Genomic DNA, 16,075 nt, shown 5'->3' on the forward strand with positions numbered 1-16,075 from the left:
ATTTTACAGGAGACCTTGATAAAAGGAAATCCACTACTGGTTATGTGTTTACACTTGCGGGAGCAGCTGTAAGCTGGGTTTCGAAACTGCAGACAGTTGTGGCTTTATCTACAACAGAAGCATAGTACATGGCAGCTACACAAGCTTGCAAGGAAGCTATTTGGATACAAAGATTATTGGAGGAGCTCGGGCACAAACAACAGAAAATTCTTGTGTTTTGTGACAGTCAGAGTGCCTTGCACATTGCAAGGAATCCAGCCTTTCATTCCAGGACAAAGCACATAGGAGTTCAGTATCATTTCGTTCGAGAAGTAGTGGAAGATGGAAGTGTGGATTTACAGAAAATCCATACGAAGGAGAACCTAGCAGATGTTTTGACCAAGCCGATAAATACTGATAAGTTTGTCTGGAGTAGATCATCTTGTGGCCTAGCAGAAACGTAGGCAACATGATTATGGCGAAGCAGAAAGGACGGTGTGGAGATTGATTGTTTTTCAATCTAATCTCCAAGTGGGAGAAATGTTGAATATGGGGCACCACTCTTCTAGAAATGTTGAAAATGGGCCCTCTTCTAGAAATGTTGAAAATGGGCCGAAATGCTTGAAGAGGAAAATGGAAAAAGAAATGTTTGAAGAAGAAAATGAGGAACACGGTTTTGACTTTCTTGGCCATCATTTTGCTATAAATAGAAGTGCAAATGAAGAGCTTAAGTATTCCATTCTGAGAGTAATTTAGCAGTTGAGAGAGAGTTTAGAGAGCTTGAATTTATAAGCTCTTGTTATAGTGATTTTGAGAGTTTGGGTGTATTGGAGTTTTGGGAAGTGAGCTAAAATACTACAATACTTGTAACTCCTTTTCACTAGTAAAATATTTCCTTCTGTCTTCGCCCGTGGATGTAGGCTAAAAGCCGAACCACGTAATTTCTGGTGTCCTCTAGTGTGCTTGTTCTTTATTTTCTTCCAATTTTATTTTATCTGCGTGTATGCTTCACCCACCAATTTCCTAGCAGTGGTATCAGAGCTATTGGTTGTATTTTTTGGAGTCAGGAACTATTCACGTAATGGGTACTATTCACGTATATGGCACTATACACGTACACGATACTATTCACGTATACGGTACTGTTCACGTATACGGTACTATTCACGTGAAACGGTGGAAGCGATCCAAGAATTTTGCGGTGCAAAGCAGGGAATAGTGGTGTGAGTAAAGCAACTGTGTGGTTTTGTACATGTCTAGGAAAGTTCTGTCACAAAGGCGATAAGAGCTTAAGGAGTCTGGGTTTTAAGTGGGACCATTGTGACCCCTCAAGTCTTTCCTGGGAACTTTCCTGGTGTGCATTCTCACACATACTCACAACTATTCAAGGTGGTATACTAGCTTGTGTGCAGTATTTATCAACAAAATAGCGGCAAAGTATGAAATTGAGAAATTTAACGGAAATAATTTTTCGTTGTGGAAAATGAAGATGAAAGCTGTATTGAGGAAAAATAATTGCTTGGCAGCAATTGGAGAAAGGCCCATGGAGATAACTGATGACAAGTGGAACGAGATAGATGGCAACGCCATTTCTGATATACACTTGGCACTTGCAGATGGAGTATTATCTAGTGTGGCAGAGAAAAACACAGCGAAGGAAATATGGGATACTCTTACAAAATTGTACGAGGCCAAATCACTACACAACAAAATCTTCTTGAAGAGAAAACTCTATACTCTTCGAATGGTGGAATCTACAATGGTGACCGACCACATCAACACCTTGAAGACTCTATTTTCACAACTCACAACGTTGGGTCATAATATAGAGGAAAATGAACGTGCAGAGCTTCTACTTCAAAGTCTACCAGATTCATATGATCAACTCATTATCAACCTGACGAACAACAATCCAGTGGACAGTCTAGTTTTCGACGATGTTGCAGCCTCCATATTAAATGAGGAAAGCAGGCGGAAAAATAAGGAAAACAGACAAGCAAGTTCGCAGCAAGCGGAGGCGCTATCAGTGACGAGAGGGAGATCAACGGAACGTGGCCCCAGTGGGAGTCAAAATCATGGTAGATCAAAATCCAGAAGTAAGAAGAATGTTAAATGCTACAACTGTGGCAAGAAAGGGCACGTAAAAATGGAGTGTTGAAGTAACCAGAAGAGAAGAGAGGGTAAAGAACCTGAGTCATCAAATGCTCAGGGGTGTGTAGCAAGTACCTCAGATGATGGCGAAATACTCTACAGCGAGGCAACAACTGTTTCAGAAGGCAGAAAATGACTTTCTGATGTCTGGCTTATAGACTCATGAGCTACCTGGCACATGACCTCTAGGAGAGAATGGTTCCACACATATGAACCTATCTCAGGAGGATCTGTATATATGGGTAACGATCATGCATTGGAGATCGCTGGTATTGGTACTATCAAAATAAAAATGTTTGATGGTACAATTCGCACAATTGGGGAGGTACGACATGTCAACGGCCTGAAGAAAAATCTATTGTCTTTGGGACAAATAGACAATCATGGGTGCAAAACTCATGTGGAGAATGGAATTATGAAGATCGTTAAAGGAGCACTTGTATTGATGAAGGCAGAAAAGATCGGTGCTAATCTATTCATGCTTAAAGGAGAAACACTACAGGAGGCTGATACGTGTGTCGCATCAAATGGAGAAGAGTCAACGATGATGTGGCATCTCAAACTTGGCCACATGTCAGAACAAGGTTTGAAGATTCTCTCTGAGAGAAAATTGCTTCCGGGGCTCAAATCGGTAAGTTTACCATTTTGCGAGCATTGTGTTACAAGTAAGCAGCATAGATTAAAATTCAGTAGATCTATTGCTAGAAGTAAATGCATTCTAGACTTGATTCATTCTGATGTTTGGGAATCACCGGATATATCCATGGGAGGTGCAAAGTACATGGTGACTTTCATTGATGATTATTCCAGAAGATGTTGGGTATATCAAATTAAGAAAAAGTCAGATGTATTTCTAGTGTTTAAAGAATACAAAGCGCGGTTGGAACTTGAATCTGGTAAAAAGATCAAGTGCTTGAGGACGGATAATGGTGGAGAGTATACAGATGGCGAGTTTCTTGCTTTCTGTAAGCAAAAAGGTATTCAGAGGCAGTTCACGGTGGCATACACTCTTCAACAAAACGGAGTGGCGGAGCGGATGAACAGAACTCTTACAGAAAGAATAAGAGCTATGTTGAGGACTGCTGGTCTACCCAATTCATTCTGGGAAGAAGCAGCCAAAACTGCCTGTTATATAGTAAATCGATCGCCATCTACAGCTATTGGGCTGAAGACAGCGATGGAGATGTGGACTAGAAAGCTAGCTGATTATTCTTACCTACATGCATTTGGATGTCCTGTGTACATAATGTACAATGCCCAAGAAAGAACAAAGCTGGATCCAAAATCTAGAAGATGTATCTTCTTGGGGTATGCTGATGGAGTAAAGGGGTATCGTCTGTGGGACCCCACTGCCCACAAGATCGTCATCAGCAGAGATGCTATCTTTGTAAAAGATCAACTGCAAAGGAGAGATGAGGATGATGGCACTACAAAAGAAAAGTCAGAGACTGTTCCAGTATATGTGGAAAATAATCTAGAAGATTCAGATTCTTCTGAAGTAGCACCAGAGCACGAGGAACAAGAACCAGTCGACTCCGAGACTCCAGAAGTTTGTCGGTCAACTCGTGAGAGACGACCGCCAACGTGGCACTCAGAGTATGTCACAGAGATCAACGTTGCGTACTGTCTTCTAACAGAGGATGGAGAGCCTCCAACTTTTCATGAAGCTTTAAACAGTTCAGATGTTGCTTTGTGGAAGACAACAATGCAGGAAGAAATTGAAGCTCTATACAAGAACAAGACATGGGAACTTGTACCACTACCACACGGAAGAAAATCCATTGGAAACAAATGGGTCTACAAGATCAAACGTGATGGTAATGATCAAGTGGAGCGGTATCGTGCAAGACTGGTGGTGAAAGGATATGCTCAGAAAGAAGGTATTGACTTCAACGAGATATTTTCTCCGGTGGTTCGACTCACAACAGTCAGAATAATCTTGGCAATGTGTGCTACATTTGACCTACATCTAGAGCAGTTAGATGTTAAAACTGCATTTCTTCATGGAGAACTTGAAGAAGAAATTTATATGCTCCAACCAGAAGGTTTTGCAGAAACAGGAAAAGAGAACTTGGTTTGCAGGTTGAACAAATCTCTATACGGTCTCAAACAGGCACCGATGTGTTGGTATAAGAGATTTGATTCCTTCATTATGAGCCTTGGATACAACAGACTCAGTTCAGACCATTGTGCATATTACAAGAGGTTTAAAGATAATGATTTCATCATTTTGCTGTTGTATGTGGATGACATGTTGGTAGCAGGTCCCAACAAAGATCGAATCCAAGAATTGAAGGCACAATTGGCTAGGGAGTTTGAAATGAAGGACTTGGGACCAGCAAACAAGATTCTAGGGATGCAAATTCACCGAGACATAAATAACAGGAAGATTTGGCTTTCGTAGAAGAATTATTTGAAGAAAATCTTGCGGCGCTTCAACATGCAAGATTGTAAGTCAATTTCTACCCCACTTCCTGTTAATTTCAAATTATCCTCAAGTATGTGTCCTAGCAATGAAGCAGAGAGGAAGGAGATGTCTCGAGTACCGTATGCATCAGCAGTGGGAAGTTTGATATTCGCTATGATATGTACAAGACCGGACATTGCACAAGCAGTGGGAGCAGTCAGTCGATACATGGTGAATCCTGGTGGAGAGCATTGGATAGCTGTGAAGATGATTCTGAGATACATCAGAGGAACCTCAGATGTTGCATTATGTTATGGAGGATCAGAGTTTACTGTCAGGGACTATGTGGATTCAGATTTTACAGGAGACCTTGATAAAAGGAAATCCACTACTGGTTATGTGTTTACACTTGCGGGAGCAGCTGTAAGCTGGGTTTCGAAACTGCAGACAGTTGTGGCTTTATCTACAACAGAAGCATAGTACATGGCAGCTACACAAGCTTGCAAGGAAGCTATTTGGATACAAAGATTATTGGAGGAGCTCGGGCACAAACAACAGAAAATTCTTGTGTTTTGTGACAGTCAGAGTGCCTTGCACATTGCAAGGAATCCAGCCTTTCATTCCAGGACAAAGCACATAGGAGTTCAGTATCATTTCGTTCGAGAAGTAGTGGAAGATGGAAGTGTGGATTTACAGAAAATCCATACGAAGGAGAATCTAGCAGATGTTTTGACCAAGCCGATAAATACTGATAAGTTTGTCTGGAGTAGATCATCTTGTGGCCTAGCAGAAACGTAGGCAACATGATTATGGCGAAGCAGAAAGGACGGTGTGGAGATTGATTGTTTTTCAATCTAATCTCCAAGTGGGAGAAATGTTGAATATGGGGCACCACTCTTCTAGAAATGTTGAAAATGGGCCCTCTTCTAGAAATGTTGAAAATGGGCCGAAATGCTTGAAGAGGAAAATGGAAAAAGAAATGTTTGAAGAAGAAAATGAGGAACACGGTTTTGACTTTCTTAGCCATCATTTTGCTATAAATAGAAGTGCAAATGAAGAGCTTAAGTATTCCATTCTGAGAGTAATTTAGCAGTTGAGAGAGAGTTTAGAGAGCTTGAATTTATAAGCTCTTGTTATAGTGATTTTGAGAGTTTGGGTGTATTGGAGTTTTGGGAAGTGAGCTAAAATACTACAATACTTGTAACTCCTTTTCACTAGTAAAATATTTCCTTCTGTCTTCGCCCGTGGATGTAGGCTAAAAGCCGAACCACGTAATTTCTGGTGTCCTCTAGTGTGCTTGTTCTTTATTTTCTTCCAATTTTATTTTATCTGCGTGTCTGCTTCACCCACCAATTTCCTAGCATTAACTAAATATTTTTTAACCATATATGTATAGTTGGATTAAATAGTGGAGATTACAACAAAACATATGCGAATTAGTTGTGATGTTGAGTTCAGAAGATTGAAGTTAAAAAAATTAAAGGTTTCTTGATCAAGGGAAATTTCAAAAGAGTGAAGCGTCTTCTAGATCAAGACGAAAATAAGGAAAGGGTAAGGGTGTATTTTCAAAGTGATTCTATTGAAAGATCTTTGAAGATTACTTTCGTTAAGAGCAGGATCCCACACTCTTGAGCCTTTGTCGTCCCAGTCAACTATAAAGACACATTATTATTGAGTATGAACATTGCGACTTATAGATCACCAAATTTTCAAACTTATGATCTTCGTTGAATCTGCAATCCCTTTTGAAAAAAAAAAAAAAAAAAAAGGAAAACTGCAAATAATGAAACAAAATTCTGTTCCTTGATAGAGTTACGCGGCTTCAACTTGCAAGTGCTGTCGGCATTTTCAAACTTGTAAGACCCTTCAACTTGCTTTCCAAGATAGCTATAATCAATAATGACAACCGAAGACGGCTACGTTTGCGGTACAAAAGTTGCACCATATTAGACGTTCTTTTTAGGGATGGCAATGGGGCGGGGTGGGGGTGGGGATGCCTACCCCATTCCCCACCCCATTAAAATTTTTTGCCTCCATTCCCCACCCCATTCCCCAATAAATTTAGTGGGTTGGGGATGGGGAATCCCCACGTGGGGAATGATTCCCCCATCCCCACCCCATTCCCCATTTACATATTTTATAGTAAATATAAAAATATGATTTCAGTAAATTAAAAATTAGAGACTTAAGATAAAATCATCACAATATTATAAAGTATTTAATTTTAAAAAAAAATCTCTAAAAATTTGAAACAATATCTTAAAATGATATTAAAAGTGAAAAATATTTAAAGAAAGCAGCACCTTAAAAGAGAAAAGAAAATATATTAATGTTTTAAAGTTGAAAAATATTGTAGAATTTTCTTTTATTCATATTCTATTTATATTACATAAAAATTAAAAAAAAATTATTAATTGACATTATAGTTGATAAAATACAAATTATTAAATAAGAATTAAAAACATATTTATATATAATGGGGATTGGGGTGGGGGTGGGGTGGGGAGTGCAATACCAAACCCCACCCCGTTAACAATTTGGGGATTACTTTTCTCCCACTCCCCACCCCATTCCCCAAAAATTATTAAAAAATTTCCCCATTTGGGGTGGGGCTCCATGGGGCCCCAACCCGTGGAGGATTTTGCCATCCCTAGTTCTTTTTTGTTCTTATCCGAAGTAACCGTTGGATTCAAAGGAAAGTGATCAGACATTCAATAGCTTCACACGTGGACATTATAGGATACCGGTCAAATCGGTTAGTGCTCCTCCACATCAAACTCACAAGCATGGCTATCATCGTATCAGCTTGGAAACTTGTTACAAGTGACGAAGAGCAACAGGGTCCGCTCCTCTAGAGTCGGTTAGTGCTCAATAATGTTACAGGTTTTATAATCTATGTAACTGGTACGATCGCTGTCTCAAGTGGTAAACTTTTGAGGCACAAATTTAGAACGAAAAGTTTCCAATAAAATAAGTTATTTAATTAATTAAATAAGAATAAAATGAATTTGTAAAAAAATTTTAAATTTAATTTTGAATTATTTTGACCAAAATTTAAGTTTTTTTTTTTAATTTGTTTAAGAAAATGTGTTGTAATTGTCTTGTTTTAATTGGAAAATCAATGAAAAAATTATGTAAAAAAAAAAAAAAGCAAAACGCTTTGTTTTGGATGGAGGCCATAGATTCCAATATTTCCTTAACGAAAACTACAAAAAAATTATCAAAGGCATCAATTTCTACACTCTCACCGAGCAATACTCTTATGCTGTGTTTACTTGCTGGAGTGGGAGTGAGGAGTGTGGATTCCTCCCACTCCAGCGTTTACTTACTCAAAATGGGGAGGGATTAGGAATCTCACTCCGTGGGCCCCATCCATTTTTGAAGTGGGGAGTGGGAGTGGGACTCCGATTGGGGGAGGTGGGAGTGGGAATCCACCCCCACCTCTCCCATTTCTACCCTTTTTTTTAATTTTATGTTTTATAATTAATAAAATAAAATAAATAATATTATATTTATTTGAATAATATTATTATATTTATTTGAATAATAATATTATATTTAACTAAATAATAATTTACATTGATTCTAAGTTAAAATTATTTTAAAATAATATTATTATATTAATAGAGAATTAATAAATATAATATTATTATATTTATTTTAAAAATAATAGTACTATATTTATTTAATATTAATAATAATAAATAGTTTATTCTAAGAAAATATTAATTTTGTACTAAATAATATTATTTTATTATTTTATATAATAATAAATTTAATATAATTATATTAAATAAAATAAAATAACATTTCATTTTATATTAAAATTAAAATTAATAATTTATTGTTCATAATTAAGAATATTAATAATTATAATAAATTTACAAATATAATAAAATAAATATTATTCATTAAATATATTTTTTATTAGTTTTGTAATTAAAAACTATAATTCTTTAAATAAGGATAAAATTGTAATTTGAAACTATTTACTCCCAATCCAAGACAAAGTAAACACATAAATTGAATTCTGATCTCCATTCCATACTTCTATTCAAGTGTAAGTAAACAACCTACTCTCACTCCCACTCCACACTCTCAATCCTAGGATTCCCACTCCTCAGGATTCCCAATCCAATCCAAAAAATAAACGCTACCTTAACCCAGAAGGAAGTGTATAAACCAACCCCAATCAGTCCATCAATGTCGTCAACCTCATACAGCATAAAAAAAATATGTGTCCATTAAACCGCCATTTTTTTTTTTTGGTTAAACCACGAGGTATCCTGGTAGGGCCCCAACTGTGGGAGGCACCTTTAAGCCCGTACCACAACCCAGACTATAGCTCCCCGCTCGCACGTTGTGGCTAGTGCTCCCAACAAATGCGACTTCTCTGCGACTCGAACTGGGGAGCAAACCCAGTCAAACCACTTAAGGGGGCTCCAGTTGCCAGAGGAGCCAACACTTTGTTGGTATTAAACCGCCATTTAAACTGACTTTATTGAGTCATTAGACTATTGGTGTCATCTTCCCATCTCGTTGTAGCATTTTACCGTTCAAATCTAGTTATCAATTGTGGAAAATGGGGACCAATCTGCAAGTCTTTAAAATAGAAAGAAACTTTAATTGGGCACTATGTTCACGGTAGTGGACACAGCAGCAGCTATTTGTGCTTTAAAAATTATTTTACACTCTAATTTTAATAAAAATATATATTACAAAATTACTTATCATATAAGTTACTGGATAATATATTATAAGTCAACATTATATAATTACTTTGAACACTTATATAGCCCAATCCTAATTCAATTTATTATTCTCATAACTTAAATATAAGTCAACAATATAAGGGGGTTGTGACATGGGTTTAAACATGATTTAACAAGTGCCACCTGTGAATTGTCAGAGATTGTATTTTCATACACATGTCAAATTTTCAAGTCCAACAAATTGTTATCTTTCTAAAGAGGCTAATATTATTATTATCTATGCATAGCATGCTATAAACAATTCATATTCTGTACACAACATATGGACAGAGGAACAAATCCCTGAGCTAAAATCATCATATTCTAAAATATTCTATTAAATCAACACCACAAAACGCGAACGCTAAACAGAATTGGAGCAATTTACCAAAGCTATTTGTCACGCAAAGCACTAGTACCTCAGAACCCAATTTGCAAAAAAGCACCAAAAATGAAAAATAACAAATGCCCAGATGAAAAATCAGGAAAAAAAAAAATGCTCAAATCCAAATTACAACCCCATAAGCTGAGTTGTTCTCTTCGAACTGAATTAAAAAAAAATTAAATAGGGAGATTGACCTCAAACTTTGGAAACAGAAGCGACAGCGATCTGTTTCTTGTCTGGAGTGTCCATTTCTATAATCTACTTTGTCCGCTTTCAGTCGCTCTGCCACAGAGCTTCTTCCCTCTGAAGCTGAAGCTCACACACACTTGCAAAACGAAAGCATTTTTTATTGATTGAGAGGCGGGAAGGCGGGAAAATGAGAGAAATTTGCATTTGTTTTCTCTTGGTTTGGTCATACCTGTGCGGGCCCCAGCTTGACAAGCGGTATTATTATTATTTGTATAATTTACATGACGCGTGTCACGCAATGACGATAAAAAATATATATATATATTGTTAATTTTTCACTTAACATTGAAATATCATATAATTTTTCCAATTTTATGGTTATTTTCTCGCCCTTATGCCACATTCTTTTGATCAAATAATACAGTAAAACTTTTCTATAATCATAATATTAAAGCCAAATTAGCTTTATTTATGTAAAGAGGCTATAGCTTAATAAAGGTAAAATTATAAAAATTATTATTTTGACTCAGTTATCTTTAGTGTAAGTGATATAAAGTATAAATATATGATAATTAATTAATGAACTATGTCAAATACAATATGCTGACAATGATAAAAAAGATAGACATAATTTCAAGAAACTAATACATATATTTATGTAGTGCTGGGATTATACAAAATCATCTTAAAAGTGTAAAGTATTATTCTGATTAATTTAAAATAATTATTATTGGATTCAAATCATGTCCTAGGCATTTTTTCTTCTAGTTGGAGCTTCCATTTGTTCTAGAGATTCAAAGGCAGCAAGCTGCTTCCCCAGTGCTACTAATTCTTCCCCGGCATTGCATGTGTAGCCTGAGGCTTGTCTACCAGACAAAGTTGCTCCTTCCATACTATCTATGTAATCCTGTGAGAGTGAAACCATTTAGAAGACATATCTCTTTTTTTCCAATATTTGGAATGAAACAATTATATACAGTTACCTGTTTTGTATATGAGCTGGCGAGGAAGAAGTTCTTCACTGGTATCTTTTGATCAGGTCTGAAGGGGTCTTTACCAGGTCCCTCACCTCACAAAGATTGCCGGATTTTGACGACAGATAACCAAATAACTTCTAAACCTTGGGATGATGGAAATAGAGCTAAAACCTAATAAAAGGAACCGTGAATGGATAGTATGGATTCATGTATATTATCCAGAAAGTTGCATGACCTTTTGTGGTACTCAGGTCACTAAAAAACGTGAGATAAACATCTAGGATAAGAAAAGCAAAAAAGCATAACCTAATACGTATTATATGAATTGAAGGTGTCACTGAACACTACTAACCTGCTTTGCCACTCTCCTTATGATTTCATCATTTGATAAGGGCATATAAGGATCTCCAGGCGTCAAAACGCATCTGAAAGATAATATGGTTATAGGAAGCAAGATGGAATACAAAGACACTTGGCAAAAGGAAGTCAATCAGATTCCATGCACAAAAAATAACTAATAATGACGAGGATAAGAAATGTTTCTTACTGGAGAAATGAACCTTGCCCTTCTCTGTAGTAGTATTCTGGTGAAGTGAGTGCTAGATCTGCAAAGCAAGGGAAATCTGCATCTGGAGTATATAAAAGGTTATCTAGCCCCACAGCTTGCTTCTATTGCCTACATGTTCAATACAAGGATCCGTTAAAAAATGGAAATTTCTTCAATGCATTAGTAAAGGGGAGTGAAGTGAAAGCTGATTTCTTAGGCCTTCACAGAGCATCTTGTGTTTGACAGCAAGCACTAAAGAATAAACTCAAAGTCAGTGCTTCTAACAGATGATATAAACAACAAATTTACAAATATCAGGTCATTGCATTAGCTCCATGCCTCCATCAGAGCGAACATTAATAGATGCGTAAAAAAAAAATAAGAGCCATATGTGAAACAATTTACCTTAGACATGGCAAGTCCTTTGACAAATGTTTCCCCGTTAGCAAATTTATCATAATGCATCTCTCTGCATCCCCACCTAAGATGGAACCTGTTCTCACAAGAACAGACTCCAAGGTTGGGAAAATCAATTGATCATCGGAGAAAACAAACAGGATTAACAAATCACTACAATGGTGTGAACCCGTAAATACAAATGTACCTGCCCCCTTTATTTGCGATATATTTTCTTATTGGCCCAATCAAATAAACATCCGGAGAACCCTTGAGCATCTGTAATAGGGAAGCCTCGGTCTTAGTCGCAAACAGTGCAAATATAGTATGCATACAACGAGCAATGATGTTATCACAATCAATAAACCCAAGGGCAAACGCAACAGAATCTTACATTCTTTGGATACTCATCCATGTACCACCCTTGGACAAAAACCAATCAGAGAAGCTTATCTGTAAGAAGAAATGAAGTTTTAGGTAAAATAAAAATTTGTAGGAACAGGGATTGAAATTCAACAAACAAGAGCAATAGCATTTCTTGATTTATCATAAGTCTGCACTTGAAATTCAAGAAGTGCCTTTACAACAGGACTCAGCGCAAGAGCAATAGCATTTCTTGATTTATCATAAGTCTGCACTTGAGCAATATACGAGGCAAAGTACATCAAAAGAGAATCCAAAAGAGGCAAGAAGCTTCAACATGAAAAAAGGAGTACTGCCTCGTCATACTGCTTTGCAATCACAGTGCAAAAGATAACATCAACAAAATCAAAATCGAGCATAAATCCGTATGCACTACCTTAAGCTGATTTGTAGACAAAAATGCATGAATCCCATGTAATGGAGCTCTAATCGGAAACCGGAAATCAAGTTCTGGAGTTGAAAATCAAAATCATGAATCAAATCAGAGTTGTTATTGAATTAGACAATCCATAAACCAATAGAAGGTGATGTCAAACCATCAAGCATAACTATTAGTTGTTTTAAGTGATCAAGAAATAACTATACCACCAATTTCACCACCCTTATTTACAAATTTATGAGTATGATCCTTCATGAGTAAATTTTCGTCCGCACCGACCTGTCGACATCCATGAAAAACTATCAGATCATAAACACAGGTTCCAGTTAAAGAGGATCTATGATTCTGATCCATCATGTTATTTGAACAACATATTCGGATTTTCTTACAACCCTAAGCTTTTATCAGTTATCATCGCTACAAATGATATGGTCAAGAGGAATGATAGTTCTTGTTTCAAGAATCTCAAATCGTAATTCTTTTGCATGGCTTCTGTGCTTTTATAATCATTCAAACACGCATATCCACAACTAAGCAAGCTTTACCTTTTTTGTCAATCGGAACAGATTATTGTAGCATCCAAAGAAAACGTGCAGGCTGATTTCAATATGGTTTCCACGTTTACAGACAAATGAAGCCACTTTACCACCAATAAAAGACCTCAACTCATATATATCCACCTGGAAGAAAGGAAAAGTTTAAAAAAAAGGAATAAAAATTCTTCTAATTTCTTTCACCATCAACAAAATCAGAAAAACACATACTAATTCAAAATGAAATAAAGTTTGTGAATTGAAATAATGCCAACTCCTAAGAAAAATTATGACTGCTGATATTTTTTCCGAAATGCTGATAAAAGCTTCTGCTATTTACTTCGAAAAAATTGAGGTTAGAAGCCTATTTACTTGAAATTTTGAGTTTAGGCAAGAGGATGAATGGTAAAAGTGAAACATTTTAGGGAAAAATGTACGTCAGAGGCCAATGAAAGCATTCAGAAGATTGAAATCTAAATGAGCAAAACCCCGTGGCCTTGATCCAACAAATCCACTGCTGTTGACATGCCTGCAAGCCCAGCTCCAATAATAGCCACTCTCAGCTTTGGTCCTCTATAATGTTCCGGTTCTGGTAGAAACAAACCCTTGGGAGCTGCCAAGTATACCATCCAATTATCCACAGCGATAATGGAAATATATATGTGTTTAAAGGTACTAAATTCCTAAACATGAAATGTATCCAAAGAGAGACACAAAGCAGAATTGTGAAAGCATTTCAATTCCCAATAAATTTTAAGAATACAAAATACTCGGTCTGTTCCTCAATTCCTTTAATAAAATTTCCACTAGAGGCTACGGAAGCCACTCAATAACACTCCAAAGCCAGATTTTAAACGTTATCTTTATCTTTAACTCCAATCCATAAACAATTCTGCCACAAATTCAATCCAAAATTGTTCAAGTGCACCGCCAATTCTCCGTCAATTCCCTCAAAAATTCATAATTGGCAAACACTACAAACCCAAAAGAGCTTCCAGCAATAAACGCATAAAAATCCACCAAGCAACAGAAAACAAAATACCCAGAAACCAGAAAAGCCAAAAGATCAATGCTTGGCAAACAAGCAAATCAAATAAAACAAAAAGAAGAGAAATTTACCATTAACGCTCATATCAGAAACATTAGCGTCCAAAGAAGCCCGTACACGGAATCTTGGACCCTTCACTTGAACCCGAGACCATGTAACGCCAGTAACTGAAGTTGCAGGAAACAGAACTGAAGAACCCATATTGCAAATCCTGAGCTGAAATCAAAGAAATTCAATTGGAACTCAATTCAGCTCAACCGAGCGGCGCTCTCTTTTGCTTCAATAACAAAGTATTTTTCTTTCATATCAACAAAGATTTGTCAACATCAACAAAATTTAACTAAGAAACTAAAATAATGAGGTATCTTTGAGTTTAAGAATCTAACAAGATGCTAAGGAAGAGAGTTTTGTCAGGGAACTGTTTCGGAGAGGTTGGCCAAGTGGTTCTTTGTTTTTTTCTTCTTTTTTGGCCCTTTTCATTAATACACAACAGTAGTACTCGTGAAGAGCACAAAATGTTGGTGACTTTGTCACTAACGATACCAAAGTGGAGTGACCAGAGCAACCAACTAAATTTTAAAGAGAGGGAGTGATAAGTAATATTTTCTTTGGGTGATTAATTAATTTATTATCAAATAATTTTATTTATTTAATTAAACGACATCCTTATCTTTGTACAAGGCTGATGAAAGACGACGATGTTGTGTTGTCACATATTTTTGGGCCGACCGTTTCTTGTTTCGGCTTAAATGAGGCTTTTGTAATTTTGTGCTGTTTTTTAACTGAGTATTTTGTGCTAAATTACGCCAAAGAAAAAGTGTAATTGTTAAAAGATCTGCTGACACTCATAACCTCTTAAGCGGAATTTATAATGTGACAGTATTGATATCTAAGTTCATAATATCTATGGGAGTGATAAAACGAATAAATGAATCGAATCGTAAATGAATTTAGTTAAAATTTAATGGATTTGAATTCGATGTGTTATCAAGCGAATCATAATTTTAAGATTCAAACTCAATTCATTTATTTAATGGATATCTATTTAATTCGTTTATTGTAAAAACTTAAACAAATTGAGTTGAATTTGGATTCGTTTACAATTTGTTTAATTCATTTATGCAAAATTAATAATAAATCAATCAAATGTGGATTTGTTTAAAAAATAATAATAATTAATAAAAAAAATAAAGTAAAATAAAATATAAAAAATCATAAAATTAACAACCTACAAAATACAAACAAATTAGTGACCCCAAACTCGGATTCGATTCATTTATTTAATGAATTGAATTGAATTCACTTATTTGTTAATGAATTATTTTTTTAAAATTCAGACCTATTTAATTTGAATCTAATAAACAAATCCTAACCTAAATTGCCATCTCTAAATATGATGGACCTACTTAAAATATATGAATACCAAAATGTGTGGGCTAAAAAGTGGTTTACCATGCAGCAATAAGAATTTTAAGCTCTCTTTTCTTATGTCACCCAAGGCATTGGCTGGATGGCCAAACAGCAGAGTTCAAGTCTACAATAGAGAATCGAAATTTTCCTTTGTAAATGTTCGTAAGTATTTAGCATAGATTTTTAAGTTATTCTTGATAGATCCCCTACCACATACGCTATAATATTTCTCTTCTTTTAATTTAAAAGTAAATCATGCATAATAACGGGTTTGTAAAGAAATGAAATTTCTGGTAATTAACTGTCAAAAAAAAAGGATGGATTAAGCGAAAGAAGTTAATATAGAGTTAAGTCGAGTACTTGACAATAGGGGTGTTCGCGGATCGGATTTTACAGATTAGACATCAATCTATATCTGATCCATAATTTTACGGATTATAATTTTTCAATCCAATCCAATCCACAGATTGATATAATTCAATTCAAATCCAATCCATACA

General features: G+C 35.9%; 1 protein-coding gene and 1 pseudogene across 1 annotated transcript in view; both read right to left on the reverse strand.

Moving 5' to 3' along the window:
* Positions 1-11,820, reverse strand: part of LOC112098233 (zeta-carotene desaturase, chloroplastic/chromoplastic-like) — a 57,801-nt gene extending 45,981 nt beyond the window's left edge. Inside the window, exon 1 of the mRNA XM_024183911.1 lies at positions 11,792-11,820. The gene's annotated coding sequence lies outside the window, so the exon portion shown is untranslated. The remainder of the gene's footprint in view (positions 1-11,791) is intronic.
* LOC112098235 lies at positions 10,533-14,470 on the reverse strand (annotated as a pseudogene).
* Positions 14,471-16,075: the final 1,605 nt, after the last annotated feature.

The sequence above is a fragment of the Citrus clementina genome, unplaced genomic scaffold, assembly GCF_000493195.1.
Source record: "Citrus clementina cultivar Clemenules unplaced genomic scaffold, Citrus_clementina_v1.0 scaffold_5, whole genome shotgun sequence".
NCBI lineage: Eukaryota > Viridiplantae > Streptophyta > Magnoliopsida > Sapindales > Rutaceae > Citrus > Citrus x clementina.